Here is a 26839-nt window from a genome sequence, read left to right on the forward strand (position 1 = left end):
CCACAGCTGCTACAACACCACCATCTGGACCATCCTCCTGCAGAAAAGGCACCTGGCGGCGCAAAGCCCGGTTGTGAAGCATACAGCAGGCCACGATGATCTGGCACACCTTCTTTGGTGAGTACATTAGGGATCCACCTGTCATATGGAGGCATCTGAACCTGGTCTTCAGGAGGCCAAAGGTTCGCTCGATCACCCTCCTAGTCCGCCTATGGGCCTCATTGTAGCTTTCCTCTGCCCTGGTCCTGGGATTCCTCACTGGGGTCAGTAGCCAGGACAGGTTGGGGTAACCAGAGTCCCCTAATAGCCACACCCGGTGCCTCTGGAGTTGACCCATCACAAACGGGATGCTGCTATTCCGCAGGATGTAGGCGTCATGCACTGACCCAGGGAACTTGGCATTAACATGGCAGATGTACTGGTCAGCCAAAAACACCATCTGTACATTCATCGAATGATACCTTGTCCTGTTCCTGTACACCTGTTCACTCCTGCTGGGGGGTACCAAAGCCACATGTGTCCCATCAATGGCACCTATGATGTTGGGGATATGTCCAAGGGCATAGAAATCACCCTTCACTGTAGGCAAACCCCCCACCTCAGGGAAAATGATGTAGCTCCTCATGTGTTTCAGCAGGGCAGACAACACTCTGGACAACACCTTGGAAAACATAGGTTGAGACATCCCTGATGATATGGCCACTGTTGTTTGAAATGACCCACTTGCTAAGAAATGGAGCACTGACAGCACCTGCACTAGAGGGTGGATCCCTGTGGGTTGGCGGATGGTTGACATCAGGTCTGCCTCCAGCTGGGCACACAGTTCCTGTATAGTGGCTCGGTCAAGCCTGTATGTCAGTATGACATGTCTTTCCTCCATTGTCGACAGGTCCACCAGCGGTCTGTACACGGGAAGATTCCTCCATCTCCTCGCATTGCCCAGCGGACGGTGCCTAGGAAGGACAACAGCGAGCACAGATCAATCAACCCACAGGTACGTTCCCACAGCCTGCACACAACACGATTCACTATGCATTGAATGGTTTGTATGAGTGTTGAGGAAAGGCCTAGGTATGTGTGACGCAGTAGAAATTAAGCTATGTGGGCCCTTGCAATGGCGGCTGCCTGACCTGTGAAGTGTGACAATGGGATGTGAGGTCAATGCGCTGGCGTGGCACACCGTGGCGGTAGGCGGTCGAAGACCGCGGCGCAGAGCCGCATTGGTTAACATAGAATCCTATGGGTTACACGAGCCAATGACGATGTGCGCCGGCGGTCGCAATACTCACCGCAGCGGGCGTGACTGCCATTTTCTATCTACTTATTCACTCGATACCTGATCTTCCACAGGAGAGGACCTACACTGCAAGTGCTGCTGGACCTCGGTCTGGAAGAGACAATGGCTGCTGCGACTGGGGAAAGGGCCCCTGCCTTCACTTCTGAAGAATTGGAGAAACTCGTGAATGGGGTCCTCCCCCAGTATGCGCTACTCTACGGTCCTCCAGACCAACAGGTAAGTACACTGGGAGCATGCTTTGTGGGCAATGCCTGGGTTGAGTCGGGTGGATGAAAGATGGTGGGGAGGGGAGCGATTGATGCATTCATCAGACGACAGATGAGAGCATGTGCCACATGGCAAGGGTGGGGATGGGGGGCCACTCACATCAAGCATGCAGAAGGTGATGATTTTTTTTCTCCCCCTGTACATGTCACATAGGTCAGCGCCCACCAGAAAATCGCAATTTGGCGTGCCATCGCCAAGGACGTCCGGACCCTGGGGGTCCACAACAGACGGGGCACCCACTGCCGGAAGAGGTGGGAGGACATCCGACGCGGGAGCAGGAAGACGGCGCAGGCTCTGCTGGGGATGGCCTCCCAACGTAGGCGGGGTGCCAGTCGTCAATTGGCTGTCCCGGATCCTGGCGGTGGCCTACCCCGAATTAGATGGGCGCGTGAGGACATCACAGCAGACACAATGGGGTTAGTATACTCTCATTCTGGTGACTTTGTGCGCATTGGAGGTGTCTGGGTGGGGGAGGTGGGCTGTGGGTATCTCTAGGCCAGGGCGATTTCTGTAGGCTAGGCCTCTCCGTAAGGCATGGCTCTGTGCCCCCGCCCCCCACCTCTGTAGGGTGCCAAGTACAGCTATTCATGGCCCTGTGTCATCTATGTGTGCAGTCGTCATCCATAGGCTTGTGGGCCATGTCCCACGGATTGCGTAGTGGACCCCAAGTGCCAGCGTAGTGCAGGGGGCTTCTGTGTCTGTCCTCTCCGCCAACGGTAGCGGTAATCCATGCACTCAACATGTCTTTCTTTTTCCCCCCCCTTTTTTGTGGTGGCATCGGAGCACGAGGGAGCTACATCTCACATGGCCATGGCGGGCCATGCAACTGACTCGGATTTCACCAGTGAGACGGAGGGCGAGGGGAGCTCCACAGCGGGGACTCGTGCTGATGTCAGTGGCAGCGACTCGTCCTCTGAAGGGAGCTCCCTTGTGGTGGCGGCAACATCCGTGCCCCCCGTAACAACAGGTACAGCCGCCACCCAGCGCACCAGCACCGCCCTCCCAGCAGCCCCTCATCGTTTGCCCCGTGCCTGCTCACCCAGGAAGGTGGGCATCTCCTTCGCCCCAGGCACCTCAGGCCCTGCCCCTGTCACCCCTGCTGCCCTCAGTGAGGAGGTCATTGACCTCCTGAGGACCATCATTGTTGGGCAGTCTACCCTTTTGAATGCCATCCAGGGTGTAGAAAGGGAGGTGCACCGGAGTAATGCATACCTGGAGGGCATTCATTCGGGTCAGGCTGCCCATCAGCGATCGTTCAACGCTCTGGCCTCAGCACTGACGGCAGCAATTGTCCCTGTCTCTAGCCTCCCCCCTCCAACTTCCTCCACCCAGACCCAATTCCCTGTACCTCTGCCTATCCCAGACACACCTACAGACCAGCCTGCACACACCTCAACACCCAAGGGAAGCTCATCCAGACATAAGCACCACACTTCACACAAGCATTCACACAAGCAACATCTACATGCAGACACACCAACACCCACTGCCTACACTGTGTCCCCCTCCTCCTCGTCTCCCTCCTCCCTCCCTGTGACGTCTCCACTCACACTTGCATGCACAACATCTTCAGCCAATACGTCCATCACCAGCACACCCACCAGAACACTCCACACACGTGCAGTCACCACCCCCACTACCATTTACACGTCCCCTGTGTCCTCTCCCAGTGTGTCTGTCACCCCCTCTTCCAAACCACACAAACGCAGGCAGCCACCCACCCAACAGCCATCCACCTCACGACACCCTCCAGCCCAAGCACCTGCACCCAAAGACACCAGACTTCACACTCCTACAACCACATCCTCTTCCTCCACTCCCATACCCACTACACCTAGCCGTCCCTCTCTTTCCAAATTGATTTTCCTTTCCAGACTTGACCTCTTTCCAACAACTCCCCCACCCCGTCCATCGAATAAGACTGCAATCAGCACCTCAGCCACCACCAAACCAGGACCTATCAGGACTGTTGTCCAAGGACTGTGGAGTCCCCACCCTCAAGGGCAACTAGTTCTGGTAGGAGCCAAGGCACGGCCAGCCCACCCCCGGAAAAACACCCAAAGATCACCAGTGCCCGGCGCGAGAGGCCAAGGACACCAGGGACCAAAATCCCTACCCTGGCTCCGCCTGGAAGTGGGGTGCCACCTGGCACACCGCCAAAGGTGGGAAAGGGCCACAGACGACCAGGAAAGGGCAGCACGCCCGACAAGTCCGGCAGCAGGCGAGCTGCCCAGGAGGGCCCCACCAGCCCCATCCCAGCTGCCCAGGAGGGCCCCGCCAGCCACAGCCCAGCTGCCCAGGAGGGCCCGCCAGCCACAGCCCAGCTGCCCAGGAGGGCCCCGCCAGCCACAGCCCAGCTGGGCAATGAAGGAGCGCCAGCCACAGCCCAGCTGGGCAATGAAGGAGTGCCATCTCAAGCACCGCTGAACAGGGCAAGGACCGCTGAACAGGGCAAGGACCGCCAAGGCAAGCACCGCTGAACTGGGCAAGCACCGCTGAACAGGGCAAGGACCGCCAACTCAAGCACCGCTGGACAGGGCAAGGACCGCCAAGGCAAGCACCGCTGAACAGGGCAAGGACCGCTGAACAGGGCAAGGACCGCCAAGGCAAGCACCGCTGAACTGGGCAAGCACCGCCAAGGCAAGCACCGCTGAACAGGGCAAGGACCGCTGAACAGGGCAAGGACTGCCAAACTGGGCAAGCACCACCAAGGCAAGCACCGCTGAACAGGGCAAGGACCGCCAAGGCAAGCACCGCTGAACTGGGCAAGCACCGCCAAGGCAAGCACCGCTGAACTGGGCCCTTCATATCAAGCACCGCTCCGCTGGGCACCGCCGTCTCAAGCACCGCTGAACTGGGCCCTTCATCTCAAGCACCGCTGCACTGGGCCCTTCATCTCAAGCACCGCTCCGCTGGGCCCTTCATCTCAAGCACCGCTGAACTGGGCCCTTCATCTCAAGCACCGCTCCGCTGGGCACCGCCGTCTCAAGCACCGCTGAACTGGGCCCTTCATCTCAAGCACCGCTGCACTGGGCCCTTCATCTCAAGCACCGCTGAACTGGGCCCTTCATCGCAAGCACCGCTCCGCTGGGCCCTTCATCTCAAGCACCGCTGAACTGGGCCCTTCATCTCAAGCACCGCTCCGCTGGGCCCTTCATCTCAAGCACCGCTGAACTGGGCCCTTCATCTCAAGCACCGCTCCGCTGGCCACCGCCGTCTCAAGCACCGCTGCACTGGGCCCTTCATCTCAAGCACCGCTCCGCTGGGCACCGCCGTCTCAAGCATCGCTGAACTGGGCACCGCCGTCTCAAGCACCGATGAACTGGGCCCTTCATCTCAAGCACCGCTGCACTGGGCCCTTCATCTCAAGCACCGCTGCACTGGGCACTTCATCTCAAGCACCGCTCCGCTGGGCCCTTCATCTCAAGCACCGCTGAACTGGGCCCTTCATCTCAAGCACCGCTCCGCTGGGCACCGCCGTCTCAAGCACCGCTGAACTGGGCCCTTCATCTCAAGCACCGCTGCACTGGGCCCTTCATCTCAAGCACCGCTGAACTGGGCCCTTCTTCTCAAGCACCGCTCCGCTGGGCCCTTCATCTCAAGCACCGCTCTGCTGGGCACCGCCGTCTCAAGCACCGCTCCGCTGGGCACCGCCGTCTCAAGCACCGCTGAACTGGGCCCTTCATCTCAAGCACCGCTGCGCTGGGCCCTTCATCTCAAGCACCGCTGCACTGGGCCCTTCATCTCAAGCACCGCTCCGTTGGGCCCTTCATCTCAAGCACCGCTCCGCTGGGCACCGCCGTCTCAAGCACCGCTCCGCTGGGCCCTTCATCTCAAGCACCGCTCCGCTGGACACCGCCGTCTCAAGCACCGCTCCGCTGGGCACCGCCGTCTCAAGCACCGCTGCACTGGGCCCTTCATCTCAAGCACCGCTGCGCTGGGCCCTTCATCTCAAGCACCGCTGCACTGGGCCCTTCATCTCAAGCACCGCTCCGTTGGGCCCTTCATCTCAAGCACCGCTCCGCTGGGCACCGCCGTCTCAAGCACCGCTCCGCTGGGCCCTTCATCTCAAGCACCGCTCCGCTGGACACCGCCGTCTCAAGCACCGCTCCGCTGGGCACCGCCGTCTCAAGCACCGCTGCACTAGGCCCTTCATCTCAAGCACCGCTGCGCTGGGCCCTTCATCTCAAGCACCGCTGCGCTGGGCCCTTCATCTCAAACACCGCTGCACTGGGCCCTTCATCTCAAGCACCACTCCGCTGGGCCCTTCATCTCAAGCACCGCTCCACTGGGCACCGCCGTCTCAAGCACCGCTGCACTGGGCCCTTCATCTCAATCACCGCTCCGCTGGGCCCTTCATCTCAAGCACCGCTCCGCTGGGCACCGCCGTCTCAAGCACCACTCCGCTGGGCACCACCGTCTCAAGCACCGCTGAACTGGGCACCGCCGTCTCAAGCACTGCTGAACTGGGCCCTCCATCTCAAGCACCGCTGCACTGGGCCCTTCATCTCAAGCACCGCTCCGTTGGGCCCTTCATCTCAAGCACCGCTCTGCTGGGCACCGCCGTCTCAAGCACCGCTCCGCTGGGCCCTTCATCTCAAGCACCGCTCTGCTGGACACCGCCGTCTCAAGCACCGCTCCGCTGGGCACCGGCGTCTCAAGCACCGCTGCACTGGGCCCTTCATCTCAAGCACCGCTGCGCTGGGCCCTTCATCTCAAGCACCGCTGCGCTGGGCCCTTCATCTCAAACACCGCTGCACTGGGCCCCTCATCTCAAGCACCGCTCCGCTGGGCCCTTCATCTCAAGCACCGCTCCGCTGGGCACCGCCGTCTCAAGCACCGCTCCACTGGGCACCGCCGTCTCAAGCACCGCTGCACTGGGCCCTTCATCTCAATCACCGCTCCGCTGGGCCCTTCATCTCAAGCACCGCTCCGCTGGGCACTGCCGTCTCAAGCACCACTCCGCTGGGCACCGCCGTCTCAAGCACCGCTGAACTGGGCACCGCCGTCTCAAGCACCGCTGAACTGGGCCCTCCATCTCAAGCACCGCTGCACTGGGCCCTTCATCTCAAGCACCGCTCCGCTGGGCCCTTCATCTCAAGCACCGCTGAACTGGGCCCTTCATCTCAAGCACCGCTCCGCTGGGCACCGCCGTCTCAAGCACCACTGAACTGGGCCCTTCATCTCAAGCACCGCTGCACTGGGCCCTTCATCTCAAGCACCACTGAACTGGGCCCTTCATCTCAAGCACCACTCCGCTGGGCCCTTCATCTCAAGCACCGCTCCGCTGGGCACCGCCGTCTCAAGCACCGCTCCGCTGGGCACCGACGTCTCAAGCACCGCTGCACTGGGCCCTTCATCTCAAGCACCGCTGCGCTGGGCCCTTCATAATAAGCACTGCTCCGCTGGGCACCGCCGTCTCAAGCACCGCTCCGCTGGGCCCTTCATCTCAAGCACCGCTCCGCTGGGCACCGCCGGGCACCGCCGTCTCAAGCACCGCTCCGCTGGGCACCACCGTCTCAAGCACCGCTGCACTGGGCCCTTCATCTCAAGCACCGCTGCGCTGGGCCCTTCATCTCAAGCACCGCTGCACTGGGCCCTTCATCTCAAGCACCGCTCCGCTGGGCCCTTCATCTCAAGCACCGCTCCGCAGGGCACCGCCGTCTCAAGCACCGCTCCGCTGGGCACCGCCGTCTCAAGCACCGCTGCACTGGGACCTTCATCTCAAGCACCGCTGCGCTGGGCCCTTCATCTCAAGCACCGCTCCGCTGGGCCCTTCATCTCACGCACCGCTCCGCTGGGCACCGCCGTCTCAAGCACCGCTCCGCTGGGCACCGCCGTCTCAAGCACCGCTGCACTGGGCCCTTCATCTCAAGCACCGCTGCGCTGGGCCCTTCATCTCAAGCACCGCTGCACTGGGCCCTTCATCTCAAGCACCGCTCCGCTGGGCCCTTCATCTCAAGCACCGCTCCGCTGGGCACCGCCATCTCAAGCACCGCTGAACTGGGCCCTTCATCTCAAGCACCGCTGCGCTGGGCCCTTCATCTCAAGCACCGCTGCACTGGGCCCTTCATCTCAAGCACCGCTGGCCCATTGGCGGAAGGGGCAGTGCCACATCTGTGTCGGGCAGGGCTGCACGAAGCACTCTGGGCACCAGTCCCACTCCAGAACCAGTGGACACTGTCATCCACTTGAGAGACTGTGGCTTTGCACTCCCCAGGATATAACAGTGGGCAAACCACCCACTGTAGAGACTTGAGAGACTGTGGCTTTGCACTCCCCAAGATGGTACAGTGGGCAAACCACCCACTGTTGAGACTTGAGAGACTGTGGCTTTGCACTCCCCAGGATGGTACAGTGGGCAAGCCACTCACTGTATGGACTGGAGAGACTGTGGCTTTGCACTCCCCAGGATGGTACAGTGAGCAAACCACCCACTGTATGGACTTGAGAGACTGTGGCTTTGCACTCCCCAGGATGGGACAGTGGCCATAGAGGCCCCTTGTGGATCTGGCGTCATGTACTCATGTGGCTGAGGTGCCCCCCCTTCCGTTCCCCCTGAGGTGCCTGTAGTTTTTCTATCTGATGCCCCTGCAGTGTTCTCTCCGTTGGTGTCAGGTATCCTGTGTGGGCCTTGCCCATGTGATTTGGGCCCAGTGGTCCACGGACAATGACAGCTAAAATTATCGGACTTTTAATATTTATGTATATATTAGTTTTAAATGTGTGATATTTTTATATGCCAATAATACAATATATTCAACTGTTTATGATCATTTCATTTTGTCTTTGCATTCTTCCGGGGGGTTTGGGGGTTGTAACAGTGATGTATTGCTATGCATTGATGTGTGTGTTGTAGTGGGTGAGGATGGTGGTGGGTGTGTAGCGTATGTGTGCCCGTAATATTTTCTCCTCCCCCCTCCCCTGTGTCGTAGGTGCAGTACTCACCGTAGTCTTCTGCGCCGGTGTTCGTGTTCCTGGTAGAGGAGCAGGAAGACAATGGCTGGTAGGATGTGTAGTTCGGGTTCCATGCTGTCCAGATTCCTCGTGGGGTGTATGGAGGTGAGCGTTTTCCATTTGAAATGTCTGTTTCCGCCGTGTTTTTATCGGCGGGGCTACCGCCCCGGAAAAGGTGGCGGATTGGTGGGTTGTGATAGGGTGGGCGGTACATTGTCTCCCGCCTGTCTGTTGGCGGTGACCGCCGCGCTGTTTGTTTGTTCCGCCGTGGCGGTCGGAGTGTTAAAGTGGCAATCTCTGTTGGCGGTTTCCGCCAGGGTCAGAATTCCATTTTTAACACCGCCTGCCTGTTGGCGGGTTAGCCGCCGCTTTAACACCGACCGCCAGGGTTGGAATGACCCCCATAGTGTTGGATAAGCTTGCTCTTCCCAAGATTAATGATCTACTTGCAGAAAACAATGATTCTACACTATTGACTTAACAGCATCAAAATATGTTCCATTTATCTAGCAGGCATTTGACATATTTTATTACCCCATTTGGGTGTTACAGGTTTGTGTTAATGCTGTTTGCACTAGCTTCAACAGCTGCAGTGCTTCAGAATCTTATGCACTTACTGTTCAAGAGTGTTAGAGGGGTAACATATTTCCAAGATGATATTCTGGTTATGGATTGTGACAAACAAAAGCATGATTGTAGGTCAAGTTGGGTGAAGGAGAAATTAGTTGCCAAATGGTCTTACCGCTGAACTTGAGAAGAGCCGATTTGTGATAATATTTGTAACTTACCTGCGGCACAAAGTAAGCATAAATGCAATTTTGCCTAAAAATGATATAGTAGTATCATTAGGAACTTGCTGGCACCCACTTTCAGGAACTAAGTCAGGTCTTTTTTAGGGCTGGTTGAGTTTTACTCAAAAATTGTTGGGAGTTTTGCTGTGAAAATATATGAAGTGAGACAATTTATAAAACACTAAGGGGGTCATTCTGACCCTGGCGGTAAAAGGCTCTTACCGCCGGTCAGAAGACCGCCATCATACCGCCGCACCCGCGGTAAACCGCCACTGTCATTCTGACCCACAACTGCCAAACCGCCAAAAACCCGACATCCACTGAAGGCCGCCTCATCAGCGGTCAGCGATAAACTGGAGATGACCAAACCTCCACCGTCACGCCAACACAAACACGCCCATGCCATTACGACCCACGAATCCACGCGGCGGTCTTTCAACCGCGGTATCCCATTGGCGGTACACACCGCCGCGGTCAAAATACACACACATTTACAAAACACAGCCACATTGGACAATTCGAAATACACACACCTGATACACATACACACACCACACCCACACACCCATCACCATATAAAACACACACCCACATCACCCACAAACCCCCACAAATCGAAATTCAGAGACAAGGCGCAATACACAGAGAGAGAGCACATGGAACGCAAACCACAACACACACAGGAACCGAACATCATCACCCACACCACATCTACGCACAAAACACCACACACCACCACACTCATCACCACAAACACCACCCCACACCTCATCCACACCACCCCATGGCACCCCAAAGACACCCCAGGTTCACGGACCAAGAACTCAGGGTCATGGTGGAGGAAATAATCAGGGTAGAGCCCCAGCTCTTCGGCACACAGGTGCAGCACACCACAATAGCCAGGAAGGCGGAGCTATGGTAAAGGATCGTCGACAGGGTCAACGCTGTGGGACAGCATCCCAGAAATCTGGAAGACACCTGAAAGCGCTGGAACGACCTACGGGGGAAGGTGCGGTCGATGGTGTCAAGACACAACATCGCTGTGCAGAAGACTGGCGGCGGACCCCCACCCACTTCACCCGAATTCACAGCATGGGAGCAAGAGGTCTTGAACATCCTGCATCCTGAGGGCCTCGCTGGAGTAGGCGGAGGAATGGACTCTGGTAAGTCTAATCTCAACTACTTCACCCCCCCCCAACCACCAGCATGCCAACCCACACCCCCACCCTCACCCCTAACCCCCCAGCACACATACTCCCTGTTAATGTCTCACCAGCACAACCCACCCAACCCAACCCAAACCCCTGAATGCCAACACAAACCATGGACACCCATCACCTAAGCATGACCACTGCACATACCCATCCCCCCCCACAAACCACCCTCACAACTCCTCACACATGGGACTGCCAGCACTAGGGGACAAGGGCACCCACAAATCGCACACCACGGCACACACAAAAGCAATAACCATATTATTTTACCCCTGCAGGGCCCGAATGCCAACACACCGGCCAGGAGGGTCCAGATTTGTCCATCCCACCCCCAGAACAGGCCCCCAGTGATGACAGCAGCTCTGTCGACCTAGAACCTGATGACCAGCCCGGACCATCGGGGACCTCTGGACAGTTGGTTACCCTCAGTCAGCCACAGGCCACAGCAGACCTATCCCCCTCAGGAAACACCAGCACAGCACCCACCCAGCGGGCCCATGCTTCTGTCTCCAGGACAGGTCAAGCAGCGGTGTGTCTACCAGTACAGGGCACCCAGGGTAACCCACAACCCCAACAACAACAGGGACCTGGGGGCACTGGTAGTGGGCACACCGTCCAGGGGACAGAGGCCCAGGAACAAAGAGGAACTGGGAGGGCTGCTGTGCAACAGAGGGAGGACAGGCCTAGGGAACCCACTGTCCAAGAGGCCCTCACCACCATCATGGGAGCGTACCACCACTCCCAAAAGACGATGGCAACGGTCCTGGCCAGGTTCCAGGAGATCCAGGCCATGCAGGAGGGCCAGTACATGGGGTTCCGGGAAGAACTGCGCAGCATCAGTTCCGCAATGGGTACAATAGTGGTGGCACTCAACCAGATTGTCACCACATTGCGGGACCATGTGGCCCCCCAAAGGGCCCCTGCCACTAGCATGGAGGAAGAACAGCCCACCACCTCCGCCTGCGCTAGTGGTCAGGAGGCCCCGACACAACAGCAACGGCCCTCCCGGACCCCACCCCCTGCAGAACAAGAACCACCCCGCAAGAAAGGTCTGAGATCGAGGAAGAAGATAGAGTAGGATGTCAAGACCCCCGCCATGCACGGAAACCCCCGGATGTCATCCCACTGTCCCACTTGTTTACCCTGTCCAACCTTGAACTGCCCCTGCTCCACCTTCCACAGGCATATGGACAATGGACCTGTAGGACCGACAGTCTGGACACTGCCATGGACATGCCTCCATCATCACCCTGTTTGAACTATACACCTTTTTTAAAACTTCAATAAACACAATTATTGCACATTAACCAACTGGATTCTGCTATCTATTTATTTAAACCAAATGTATTCGATATAACCAACAAAACATTTCTAGTTACATTGTGATGACAATATACCAGTGTCACACAGCGGTAGTCCATGGGGAAAAAAACCATAGGGCACTCCGTGGGGATCAGATCACTGAAATAGGAAGTGATATACACAACTGAGTTACCATACATTGGGGTGAAAGGTCAGACAGTAGAAAGCCACTACAGTTACAGATATAATACAAAGCAGGAGTAGATTATTACCTGTGTGTCACTGGAAATACTGCAGTATCACTCTGTCCCTGTTGTCTGTGTCGTCCTCTTCGTCTTCCTCCTCTTCACTCTCCACAGGCTCCACAGCGGCCACAACACCACCATCTGGACCATCATCCTGCAGGAAAGGCACCTGGCGTCGCAAAGCCAGGTTGTGAAGCATGCAGCAGGCCACGATGATATGACACACCTTCCTTGGTGAGTACATTAGGGATCCACCAGTCATATGCAGGCACCTAAACCTGGCCTTCAGGAGGCCGAAGGTCCGCTCAATCACCCTCCTAGTACGCCCATGGGCCTCATTGTACCGTTCCTCTGCCCTGGTCCTGGTATTCCTCACTGGGGTCAATAGCCAAGGCAGGTTTGGGTAACCAGAGTCACCAATTAACCACACACGGTTTCTCTGTAGCAGTTCCATCACATAAGGGATGCTGCTATTTCGCATGATGTACGCGTCATGCACTGACCCTGGGAACTTGGCATTTAAATGGGAGATGTACTGGTCAGCCAAACAGACCACCTGGACATTCATCGAATGATCATTTTTACGGTTCCTGTACACCTGCTCATCGTCTTTTGGGGGAACCAAAGCCACATGGGTACCATCAATGGCACCAATGATATTGGGAATGTGTCCAAGGGCATAGAAATCACCCTTCACTGTAGGCAAGTCACCCACCTCAGGGAAAATGATGTAGCTCCGCATGTATTTCATCAGGGCAGACAACACTCTGGACAACACCTTTGAAAACATAGGCTGAGACATCCCAGATTAAATGGCCACGGTAGTTTGAAATGATCCACTTGCCAAAAAATGCAGTACTGACAGCACCTGCACTAGAGGCAGAATCCCTGTGGGTTGGCGGATGGGTGACATCAGGTCTGGCTCCAGCTGGGCACACAGTTCCTATATAGTGGCACGGTTGAGTCTGTAGGTGAGTATGACGTGTCTTTCTTCCATTGTCGACAGGTCCACCAGCGGTCTGTACACGGGAAGATTCCTCCGTCTCCTCGCAAGTCCCAGCGGACGATGCCTAGGAAGGACAACATGGAGCACAGAGTCAAGCAACCCACAGGTAAGTGCCCACAGCATGCACAGTACACAAATCTCTCGGGATTGAATGGCTAGGATGATTGTCGGTGCAAGGCCTAGGTATGTGTGACGCAGTAGGAATGAAGCCATGTGGGCCCTTGAAATGGCGACTGCCTGACCTGTGAAGTGTGACAATGTGAAGTGAGGTCATTGCGCAAGCGTGGCACACCGTGGCGGTAGGCGGTCGCAGTCCGTGGCGCAAAGCCGCATTGGACAACATTGAACCCTATGGGTTTCAGGAGCCAATGGCGGTGAGCGCCGGCGGTCGCGGTACTCACCGCCGCGGCACGCACCGCTGCGGCCGTAACCGCCATTTTCTCTCGGCTTGATCACACAAGACCTGAGCATCCACAGGAGAGGACCTATACTGCAAGTGCTGCTGTGACCTCGGTCTGGAAGTGACAATGGCTGCTGCGACTGGGGAAAGGGCCCCCGCCTTCAGTTCCGAGGAGTTGGAGAAGCTTGTGGACGGGGTCCTCCCCCAGTATGCGCTACTCTACGGGCCTCCAGACCAACAGGTGAGTACACGGGGGGCAATGCATAGTGCCCAATGCCTGGGCTGAGTGGGGATGATGTACGATGGAGGGGAGGGCAGCGAATGACGAATGCATGGCACGACAGATGCGAGCATGTGCCACATGGCAAGGTTGGGGAGGGGGGGCCACTCACATCGAGCATGCAGAAAAGTGATGATGTTTCTCTTCCCCCCCTGTACATGTCACATAGGTCAGCGCCCATCAGAAGATTGACATTTGGCGTGCCATCGCCAAGGACATCCGGGCCCTGGGGGTCCACACCAGAAGGGGCACCCACTGCCGCAAGAGGTGGGAGGACATCCGCCGCGGGAGCAGGAAGACCGCGGAGGCTCTGCTGGGGATGGCCTCCCAACCTAGGAGGGGTGCCAGTCGTACCTTGACCCCCCTGATGTCCCGGATCCTGGCGGTGGCCTACCCCGATTTAGATGGGCGCTTGAGGACATCACAGCAGACACAAGGGGGTGAGTACCAGCACATTCAGCTATTTTGCGCGCAGTGGAGGTGCCTGGGTGGGGGAGGAGGGCTGTGGGTATCCCTAGGCCAAGGCAATTTCTGTAGGATATGCCCGTCCGTGAAGTATGGTCCTGTGCCCCCGCCCCCCACCTCTGTAGGGTGTCTAGTAACGCGATTCATGGACCAGTGTATACTGTGTGGGCAGTTGTCGCCCATAGGCTTGTAGGGCATGTCCCAGTGAATGAGTAGTGTACCCCAAGTGCGCAGCGTAGTGCAGGGGGCTTCTGTGTCTGTCCTCTCCGCCAACGGTGTCCCCAATGCATGCACTCAACTTGTCTTTATGTTTTCTACCCCCCCCCATTTTCTTTGTTTTACTGTGAATGTGTGCATTAGCATCATCAGGCGGAGGAGAAGTAGCATCGGCGCAAGAGGGAGCTGCATCTCACATGGCCCCGGAGGGCCATGCAACGGACTCCGACATGACCAGTGAGACGGAGGACCAGGGGGGCTCCACCACGGGGACCCGTGGAGACGGCAGTGACACCGACACGTCCTCGGAAGGGAGCTCCCTTGCGGTGGCGGCAACATCCGTGCCCACCGATCCTACGGGTACAGCCGCCACCCAGCGCACCAGCTCCGCCCTCCCAGCAGCCCCTCGGCCTTCGGCCCGTGCCCGCAAGGCCAGGAAGCCGGCCATCTCCTTCGCCCCAGGCACCTCAGGCCCTGCCCCAGTCACTCCTGCTGCCCTCAGTGAGGAGGTCGTTGACCTCCTGAGGACCATCATTGTTGGGCAGTCTACCCTTTTGAATGCCATCCAGGGTGTGGAGAGGGAGGTGCATCAAAGCAATGCATACCTGGAGGGCCTTCATTCGGGTCAGGCTGCCCATAAACGATCGTTCAACACTCTGGCCTCAGCACTGACAGCAGCGATTGTCCCTGTCTCCAGCCTCCCTCTTCTGACTCCCTCCACCCAGTCCCACTCCCCTGTTCCTCTGCCTATCCCATCCACACCTACAGACCAGCCTGCACACACCTCAACACCCAAGGGCAGCTCATCCAGACATAAGCACCACAGGACACACAAGCATTCACCCAAGCAACATCCAGATGCAGACATGCCAACAGCCACTACCTCCTCTGTGTCCCCCACCTCCTCGTCTCCCTCCTCCCTCCCTGTGACGTCTCCACACACACCTGCAAGCACACCACCATCAGCCATTGCACCCATCACCAGCACACCCTCCAGTACAGTCCGCACACGTGCAGTCACCACCCCCACTGCCATGTACACGTCCCCTGTGTCCTCTCCCAGTGTGTCTGTCACCCCCACTTCCCAACCACACAAACGTAGGCAGGCACCCAAACAACAGCCATCCACCTCACGTCAGCCTCCTGGCCAAGCACCTGCACCCAAAGACAGCACAATTCACTCTCCTACAACCACATCCTCTTCCTCCACTCCCATACCCACTCCAGCCACCCTTCCCATGGCTCCAAAGAAAATTTTCCTCGCTAAAGTGGACCTCTTTTCCTCACCTGACCCACCCCCTCCATCCCATAAGAGTTCCACAAACACCTCAGCCACCACCAGCCCAGCAACTCCAAAGAACGTCATGCCTGGTTTTTGGAGTCCGCCCTTTCCTTGGGCTGGGACATCGTCCAGCAGCAAAGGCACAGCCAGCCCCCCCCCCCTGGGAAGAGGACCAAAAAACTGAAGGGCAGGCGCGACAGGCCTGATACGCCTGCCCCCAAGGAGGGTAGCCTTGCACCGTCACCTGCCACATCGGGTAAGGGAGCCAAGGGCCACGGACAGTCTGCCAAGGAGGGCAAGGGCAGCAAGGAGCAAAAGGCAGGGAGCAGCTGACCTGGCCATGAGGGCCCCACCAGCCCCATTCCGGGGGTATCGAAGGAGAGCCAGGGCCCCAGGACTCCATCACAGGAGGGCCCCGCAACGGAAAGGTCCGATGCAGACTGAGCGGCAAGTGTTGGCCAGGTGTGGTTCACTGGAAGCACAAGATAGGCACCGCTGAACAGGGCCCCGCCGTGAGAAGCACCGCTGAACAGGGCCCCGCCGTGACCAGAACCGCTGAACAGGGCCCCGCCGTGAGGAGCACCGCTGAACAGGGCCCCGCCGTGAGAAGCACCGCTGAACAGGGCCCCGCCATGACCAGAACCGCTGAACAGGGCCCGCCGTGACCAGAACCGCTGAACAGGGCCCCGCCGTGACCAGAACCGCTGAACAGGGGCCCGCCGTGACCAGAACCGCTGATCAGGGCCCCGCCGTGAGAAGCACTGCTGAACAGGGCCCCGCCGTGACCAGAACCGCTGAACAGGGCCCCGCCGTGAGGAGCACCGCTGAACAGGGCCCCGCCGTGAGAAGCACCGCTGAACAGGGCCGTTCCTGTCAAGCACCGCTCCGCTGGGCCCTTCATCTCAAGCACCGCTCCGCTGGGCCCTTCCTGTCAAGCACCGCTCCGCTGGGCCCTTCCTGTCAAGCACCGCTCCGCTGGGCCCTTTCTGTCAAGCAACAAAAGTAAGTTGATGGAAAATAGTACATAATGTTGAAAGTTGAAGAATGAGCTATCTATTAGTGATGAGGGTTTATCTTACAGGGAGAAAAGGTACTACTTCCAGATGGTCTGAGTGATAATACTAGGTATCATGCCCAAAATCCATTTAGGTATTGTGAAGCACAAATGACGGGTGAAGTCTTCATACGGGTGGCCAGTATTGACCATGACATGGAGAAGTTCATGAAGTCTTGAGAATATTGTGTTAAATTTGACAAGTCAGTTTCAATTTACCGTCCGCCATTAGATTGCAGGAAATTTCCTGAAAATCCTTGGGAGGATTTCGGCAGCAATATTCCTAATCCCTTTTTAGATGCCAAGGGGGTGTAAAAGTTCATAATAGTCATTTTTGATTTGTACTCTATGTGGCCTGAGATAGGTGTGTATCATAAAGTTGATTTTTTTTCTTGAAGGGGTTTTCCTTAGAGAAGGTATTCTTAAAACACTTCTGAGTGACAATTGTCCTCAATTCACTGCTGGAAGGTTCTAAGATTTCTTGGCTAGGAAAAGCATCAATGTGAAACACACTCCACTGTACTATCCAGCAGGCTATGGGGCAATAAAATGTGTTAATCAGGTGATCATGGGAAGTGTGCAGGCAGCAATAAATGCAGAATTGAACTAGGAAAAGGAGTTGAACAGTATGATTTGGGAATACAGGATCACCTCTACCTTGATAGGCTATAGTACATTTAAGAATTTGAGTGGCACAGAACCATTCACAAAGGATAATTTTGCATGGCTGAACAGAAAGTTACATAGCAAATGTTCTCTTTCAGTGGTTAGTGTGAATTTGAGGAAAGCTCAGGAGGTGTAAAAGGAGTATTATGATAAGAAACATAGAGGCATATTTATGGGACCCTAGCGCCACCTTGCGCCACATTAACATAATTTATTTTAAAGTAGTCCAATGAGGCCAAAATCCCCACGCGCATGCATGAAGATGTCATAGTGAAGGATCCTAAAACAGAATATCAAGAGAAAATTAATGATTTCACATTATAAATTTGACTCAAATGATAAGTTAGAATGATAAATATACTTAGCAGAAGCAAAGATGTCAATAAGCATATAGTTGGTGTAGGGGAACTTTGATCTACAAACATTTTTGCCTTGGAGTTTTCTGAACCTACCATTCCTACTAAATTGTCATCATAGACTGATATGTTTAGATTATTAAATGTTTGCTATGATATGTAAAGGTACATGTACCCACAGGTAAAGAAGTTTTCAATAACTTCTTGATGTAGGCCAATTCCTTCCTCTTAACCAAAGTCATCTTTATTGAGCTTTTCAACATTCTCACTCAGTGGCTATTAACAATCACCATCCTCTGTGATGATGGGGATGTTGTGCCACAGCGTGATGTTGTGCAGCATGCAGCAGACAACCGTGATTTGGCACACCTTCTCGAGTGAGTAGAGAAGGGCTTCACCCGTCTTGTCCAGACACCAAAATGTGGCCTTCTGGAGGCCAGAAGTCTGCTCCACTGGCCTCTATGATCTTTCGTGGGCCTCAATGAAGCAGACTTCCCCTGGCTTTGTTGGATTCCTCAGCACTGCTAAAAACCAATGGCCGGGTAGGATATGCTGAGTCTGCAACAGGAAGCAATAAATTGATAGATTAAAATCATATCAAGCTATTGTACATTCCTAAATTAGGATTAAAGCAAATGTGCCTCAAGTCATATTGCACTCACCTACAAGCAAGGCCCTCTCAGGTCAAATTTGTGACATTTGGACAGGGTATGGTGCTGTTCTGTGGTACAAAGGAATAATGTGTTGACCCTGGAAAGCAGGCATACACAAATGAGATGTACACATACAGTACACAGACAACTTGCCATTGATGGAATGGAAGTTCTTACAATTGTGGTAGATCTGTTCCCTAGTGTGCAGTGGTATCAAGGCAATATGTGTGCTATCTATTGCTCCAACTACTTGAGGTAGGCCGCCCAAAGCATAACAGTCTTGCCTCACATTGGCCGAATCCTGATATCTCGGATGAAGCTGTTGATGTGTCTCATCATTGAAGCAAGGATGCCTTGTAGCACGCCACTGAAAGTTGGCTGAGGCATGACTCCAAATACTGCCACTGTGTATTGAAAAGATCCAGTGGCCACAAAATGAAGCACTGCCATGAGTTCCACTACTGGGGTTATTGCTGTTGTATTCCTATTGTGAGGCAGGAGATCAGACTCCAGCTGGTAACAGAAATCCAGTATAGTTTGCTTATTTAATTTGAATTTCTTTATGATGTCCCTTTCCTCCATGGTAGCAATGTCTTGAAACAGTCCCTGAGTTTATATGTCTGCATGTAAGGAAAACAAACTGTCACTTAAAATGGCTACACAACATTTTAATACAAATAATGTGTAATAATACATTTGAAATGTATCTTTTGCTGATTATTATTAACTTTATTTCTAAACGGAAATATAATATGCACCGCAGCACTATCGATGTGAAACACAATAACAGTTCAATTTTTAATTTGTCATGTTATAAACTAGTCACCATTTTGAGTGCTAGTGATGCACAAACAATTAAAAAATACACGGCTTCACATCCTGAAATTGCGGCTTCCCGACCTTGACGTCAGGACATTGGCTGTCCGACGTTAGTGGAAATGGACAATGCAGTAGGTGTACCACTCCATGATGGAAACTGCCATAGGCTAAAGTGCAGGACGGCTACTGATGAAAGCCAATGTCTGTGCCCCTCTCTGTCTGAATCACATACGTTGTATACTTGTATGCGGCATCTCAACGGTTTTTCACTTGCACTTCCATCAACACCTCCTCACTTTTGGTGCTGTTACAGACCTCTGGGAGCCTGTCCTGACCTTGATGGTAGTTGAGAGTCTAACAGCAACATCAAGGAGGTAAGTTCAAATTTGAGATCAACATGCCTAATAACTCATGTTTTGTTACAGCAACTAATTTTTCAAACAACAGTAAGGCTGATGTCTGTCCTACACAGAAGGAGTGTCCGTGAATATGTAAGTTGTGGCCATGGTCTATGATGATTTATGTTATAGGTTAAATTTTTCTAAAAGAGGCCACCTGATTTGTGTTCCCTGCTATAGGACTGGTGTGAGCAGACACATGCATGCCTAAACAATAAATATCTATCTGTTATATTGATGGTATGAGAGCCAGTGATACCAGACAGGACCCTGGTTTTGATTGTGTGAGGTGTGATTATCCTTCCCTATTGTGAAGAATGTCAGCCCTTGCTCCAATAGACAAACAAGAGTGAGCATGTCAGTCAAAATGCGAAGGTGACACTGAAGATGTCAGCGAGGAAGAAGCTTACAGCTGTGTTCCTGGCTCACACACCACCAACACCGAGGGACCCAGTGGCACATAGATGGGGGACTAGCATAGAGGCCACCAGTGAGCCTCTTCAGAGGCATCCACAGAAGATCATTCCCTAGTGGTGGCAGATCCTACTGCAATGTTACCACCAGCATCATTGTCTGCCAGCTATAGAATCATCTCCACCTTCCCTCTTGCTCCCCAAAGTTGGCCCTACCCTCTCACCTAAAGATTGTGGTATCACCTTCTGTACAGGTACCTCCCCTATGCCCCTGTCTACCTACTGCACTCAGTGAGGAGGCTTTTGACCTGCTGAGGAACATCTCTGTAGGGCAGAATGCACTACTGAATGCCATCCACAGGCTTAATGGCCAGATAACACAAATGCTAGCTTACCTGGATGGCATTCACAGTGCAATGTCTGACCTACAGAGGTCATTCCAAGGACTGGCATATTCACCGACCCCAGCCTCCCACTGATACCAACCTCATGCCTTAACTCCCACCTCTTCCCCATCCCAAATCCCTATGCCCAACCCTTTCCGAAGTACATTCACTCCTTTACATGCACCCTCTCAAAAACACAGAAGCAGCACATCCACATATAAACAAGAACACAGCAAAAAACAGACATACACACAAACATACAGACCCACACCCACCACGTCAAGCATACCCAGACACTAGACCTACCACTACACCCATATGCACTGCCACCACACCTACAGATACCATACCCACCACACACACACATGCACAGCCGCTACCACCACACCTGCAGACACCAGACCTACCACCACACAGATATACACAACCACCACACCTGTAGAAAGCATACCCACTACCACATTAACATGCACAACTTCCACCATACACACTTGCACCAGCACATCCACAGGCACCATAACTAAACACAGCACCTCCACAGCACACCCATCCACAGACACATATATATTACGCACACTGTACACAAATGCCCACACTCAACCTAAACAACAGACACTAAGAAAGAAACAAAATTCAAAACCTACACCAGACCCTCAAGGAACTGCACCAACAACAGACACACACACACACACCACCCAGTGCTACTCCTCTCCCTCCCAACCCCAACTCCCTGCAAACAATTCTACACATTTTTCTAAAGAAGGCCTTTTATTTGCCCTGCTGCTGATCCTTTCCTCATCCTATACCACCCCCAACATATTACCACTCCTTTCACACTTCAACCCACCCTCCCAAATCTAAACTGAGATCTCCTAAATCGAAACCCACCGTCCCAAAACCAAACCCACCAATCCCAAACCCAAAGACCCCCCACAAGAAAGATTATTAAGGTGCCTGCTCTTTTCCCAGTAGATGGCCTTTCCTGAGGAGGTTGTACTTGGCAGTGAATGTAGGAGACATGGTCTGGGCCTGCAGCCCAGGAGTCCCCCACTGGACTGTCTAGGCCATTTTTTATTTCTTAGTCTAAATATTTGGGGGACTTATCTCATTCTGTGGTTAAAACATTTTTTTATTTTCAATACCTTTGTCCTGGCAATATTTATTTTCTTATTAACTGTTTGGTGATACCATTATTTCTGCTAATGTGTGTGACATGCACTTACTCTCATTTCTGACAGTGACAAGCACTGGGTTAATTTTTCATATAATCTTTATAATACATACATGTGTGTTGTACATTTGTGATGGACTTGCTATTTTTGATGCAAGCATTCATCATGTTGCTGAGCACTTATACCAACATTGTTCATGTTTTATTTTGCTTGAAGAATTCATGTGTGTCTATTTTAAAATGATGTGCTAGTAACATACATATATGCATTACACAAGAAAAATGATACTATGGAGTTAAAAGATATCTACTGTTTGACACAAATTATACATACCAAGGGGACATGTGTCTTTCATACATCTTTGACGCATTTGGAGTTTAAAGCTAACATTGCGTGTACATTCTGTGTTCACTGTCTTTTAGAACTGTGTAGTCCAATTGCTACTTAATATTTGGTTGTGTCTTTCAAATTAAGGTGGTCATTATGAATGTGGTGGGAATCACCGCACCACCGGCGGTGGCAAATACATACTGCCAACAGGCTGGCAGTCCAGACCGCCAATTAATGAAGCACATGAGAAACAAGTAGAGGCCTAGCCACACACAGTCAGCATTGGAGTGGCGACGAGGATGGAGGAGGCCACCCACAGGCTGGCGGAAAGGCCCCACCCGCCCACCAAACAATGAAACACAAGACCACTGTCAGTTCCTGGGTGGGAACCACCGCCAGAAACATACTAGATAAAAGGAAACACTCACTTGAGGTACACACAACACGCTGAAGTAGAAATGGTGAGAGAGTTGCAAATAATGGCATTGCTGCTCCTTGCCTTATACCTCCATGACCGTGACCGCAGATGACGCCGGTAAGTACCACAACCTAGTACACATGGGAAGAAAGGGCACAATTACACATCCACCCCACCCACCCTGCAACAAACTCCCAACCCCTCACACCAACCCATACCATACACACCAGAACAAGATGTACTTCCCCGACACAAGGCAACAAAGACCGGCACCAAAGTACACACATGTGCACACCACACCCCCACAATAAAACAATGAACAATGTCACCATATTGTGCTAATAGCACCACTGGGCACTCAAACTTTAATATAAGTAGAACAATGTAATGTCCGAATAGGGCCATTGGCCAGTCCAAAATCAATAAACTGAAGGGCCCAAATATGCCAGACTTGACTCCCACATGTGCACAGGGTATGCCACTGTAAAGGGACATCAATGGGGCAGCCAGGTACCTCAGGGAACAGGGGCATGGGAGGAGGGGGTGAGGACTTACGTCTGAAAGGTGGTGGTTTGGTCTTACGTTTGGGAGGTGAGGGGGTTTGAGCTTGCTTTTGGAAGGTGAGAAAGTGGGCTTGGACTGGGGGATGGCAGAGGGACCTGGGGCAACACAGGGCTTCTTCCTCCCTGGAGAAGGGGCGCATGTATAGGAAGGGTGGACTGGGGCGGACTTGGACGAGGAAGCAGTAGACTCGACAAGGAGATATGCACATTTAGGGACGAGACGGGGTGGGCCAGTGGGTTCAAACAGGTCAACACAGGAGAGAAAAAAGTTTATTTGGGGCAGTTGGGGTGGATTTGGTGGAAGGTGTGGGAGTGGAGGTAGAGGGAGTGCTTGTACCAGATGTATGTGTGCCGGACGTGGGTGCAGGTGCCTGAACAGTATGCTTATGTGTGGTGGATGTGTGTTGTGTGGGTGTCTGTGAAAGTTTGAGTGTTTTGGGAGGGGGGTGGACACCGTTGGACTAGACAGGCTGCCAGTGTACATGGATGTTGTCTGGGTGTCTGCAGGTCTGGTGAGTGTGTTGCATGTGTCAGTCAATGTAGTCGTGGTGAATGCAGGTGTGGTGTCTGGGGTGGATGACTGGATCTCAGATGTTGTGGTGACTGAAAGAATGCGGGCAACAGCAGTGACTGAGGGTGCAGTGTTTGTGGGTGTGCATGGTGAGGTGACAGACAGGGAGGCGGGAGAGGTGGACACACTGGGGGAAGTGGATGTTGTTGTGTGTGCCTTTGTATGTTGGGTGTGTGAATGCCTGTGGTGGGAAGTGTGGTGCTTGTGTTTGTCTGAGTGCTTCTTGTGTATTGATGTGTGTGCATGGCTGTCTGGACATTTGCTTGGGATGGGTGAAGGGAGTGGGGTGCTGGAAGGGGTAGAGGTGGTTGGAGGGGGGACTGAAAGACCAGGGACACTGGTTGCCGTCAATGAGTAGGCCTGAACCTGAAAAGATCTCTGTAGGCCAGACATGGCACAGTGAATGCCTTCCAGGTATGAAAAGCATTGCTGCATCTGTGATGCTCGTCCCTGAATGGCATTCACGATGGTTGTCTGCCCTACAGAGATGGTCCTCAGGAGGTCAATAGCCTCCTCCGTGAGGGCAGCAGGGCTGACTAGGGAAGGGGATGAGGTGCCTGGGGCAAAGGAGACACCCACCCTCCTTGGTGAGCGGGCACGGGCAACTGGGTGGGGAGCAACTGGGAGGGCGGAGATGGCATGGTGGGTGGTGGAAGATGACAAAGAGAGGGTGGGCCCACTAGGGGCCACCACGACCGGGGAGCTGCCATCGGAAGAGGTATCAGAGTTACTACCGCCAGTGGTAGTTGCCTCCCCCGTGGTACTCACCCTCGCCCTCTAAGCCACTTTTCCCCTTGGCCTCCACCGACTCTGCCTCCTTGGAACTGTGGGCTGCTGCATCCCCACTCGCCAGTGCCACTGCTCCCTTGCCAGATAATGCTGATGTACACAAAGGACACAAGAGCACAGGGGTGGGGAGACAAAACATGGGAGAAATATGTAATTACCTGAATGAATGTACATTCCTGGTTCACACACACTCCCATCCAGCTCACACACCTACAAGCAGCACCTACAACAATAGTCATCACTAGTGGCCACTGCCCCAGAATACATCCCATTACCCACAGGAAACACAGACCTGAGAAACTGTGTGGACTACACACTTGGGGGACCATGCCCAGTCAATGCACCCACTAGTCCATGGGTCCACAAAGCATCCAAGAGTACAGGATGGTGAACCCCCATGGGCCTATTTGGACCGTCCACAACTATCCCACACCATTTCCATGTCTACGGGGGGCAGGACTGCAGAAACACACCTGTAAGAGTGCCTGGCACTAGACAGCATACACACCACAGCACCCAAACACATGCATCAAAGTAGTATTGAACAGTGTTGGTACTCACCCCCTTGTGGCTGCTGTGCTGCCTTCAAGCGCCCATCCAGATCTGGATAGACTACCGCCAGAATGCGGGCCATTGGGGGGGTTAGGTCCGATGGGCACCCCTTCCTCATTGTGAGGCCTTCCACAGCTGGGCCTCGCAGGTCTTCCTGGCCCAGCGCCTCAGGTCCTCCCATCACTTCCTACAATGGGTCCTCTGCCGGTTGTAGACCCCCACAGGGTCCGCACCTCCATGGCGATGGCTTACCACAGTCTTCTCTTCTGATGAGCCCTGACCTGTATGCGACACACAGAGCAGAAAAACAGACGTCAGGATGTGGGCATCTTATACAGATAACATGTTGTTCCCTATGGAATGGACATTTCAGAAAGACATGTTACCAACTCACAAACAGTACATGCCACACAATCTACGGCTGTGCAGTTACAAATCAAAGACACATACATACAGGCATCCGCCCCATCACACACATCTAAGCAAGACATCCGCCAACTCACCTGCTCCTCTGGTCGGCCATATAACTTGGGATACAGGGGTAGGACCCCGTCCACCAGCTTCTCGAGCTCCTCCGTAGGGAAGGCGTGAAGGCCGGGGCCCATTCCCCTGTGACTTGCGCCATTGGAGTAACCAGAGTCGCATTGGCGTACTTGCTTGCATGGGAATCAGGTGTCAAGTGTCATGGGTGTGCCGACATGGCGTACGATCTGCGGCGGTGTGCACCGTCACTGCCGCCGGCGATCATGATAGGGCCAGATTCCCCATTAACGACCATGTAATCCAATGAGGGGGTGCACAGCGGTCAACACCGCCTTCCGCCATTACGACTACTGCCAGCGAAATAATGTCACTTGCTCTCCCTCAGACCTGGATGGCAGGAGGCGGCAATCTTGCTAGCACCACGTACATATATCCAGGCCAGGGTCCCCATTCAGGGCCTCCAAATCTCAGCCCTTAGTTGCTTGCTCACATGAGTAACTGATCCTCACATGCACTCATCTTATGAAATGTGTCCACACTGGGATGCCATTACAACAGAGTTGACCCTGCACACATGTGCCTGACGTTGTAATAACCCATAGCATCTGTCTGTGTAACCTACATATTGCACATCCATTAATACACTTACAACCTGTTTGGGATGTGTATGTGTGACCCTCATATGTGTTGTTTCATCACCCATAGGTACAGACCCATGTGGCGAGGAAGAGCCCCATCTGTGTACAGACCTCTTGTTGATTTGGAAACCATGGATGAATGTCACATCATTGTCACCTACAGACTCAATCGTTCAACAATCCATGAGTTCTGTGATTTACTGAATCCTGTACTTAGACTGGCTAATTGGAATCAGCATGCCATCCCTACTGAAGTGCAAGTGCTATCTGTACTCCATTTTTTGGCTACAGGCTCATTTGAGGTGACAGTGGGCATGGGTGCAGGGTTCTCATAAACCAATGTTTGGCTTATCCTGTTGAAATTCTATTTTGCATTCCTCAAACACCTGCAGACATATGTCCAGTTTCCCCAAAGGACTGAACTATCTGCTATCAAGTCTGAGCTGTATGCCTTTTCTAACATCCCCCATGTGATAGGTGCCATTGATGGAACCCACATAGCTCTCATACCCCCAAGAGAGAATGAACAGGTGTTCAGCAATCGAAAGAACTTCTACTCCATGAACATACAATTGGCGTGTACTGCTGAGCAGTACATATCACATGTAAATGCCATGTTTCCAGGATCAGTCCATGATTCCTTTGTCCTGAAGAACAGCAGTGTGCCACACATGATGGAACAACTACAAGGAGACAGAGGTTGGCTAATAGGTGAGTTTGTATGACACAGGATCAGTACATAGCTGACAACCAGGCTGTTTGCAAGTAATGGCAGTTTGTTAAAGTGCTCTTTCGCCCACATTTGCAGGTGGTTCTGGGTACCCCAACTTGCAATGGCTCCTGACGCCTGTGAAGA

The sequence above is a fragment of the Pleurodeles waltl genome, chromosome 2_1 (assembly GCF_031143425.1).
Source record: "Pleurodeles waltl isolate 20211129_DDA chromosome 2_1, aPleWal1.hap1.20221129, whole genome shotgun sequence".
Classification (NCBI taxonomy): domain Eukaryota; kingdom Metazoa; phylum Chordata; class Amphibia; order Caudata; family Salamandridae; genus Pleurodeles; species Pleurodeles waltl.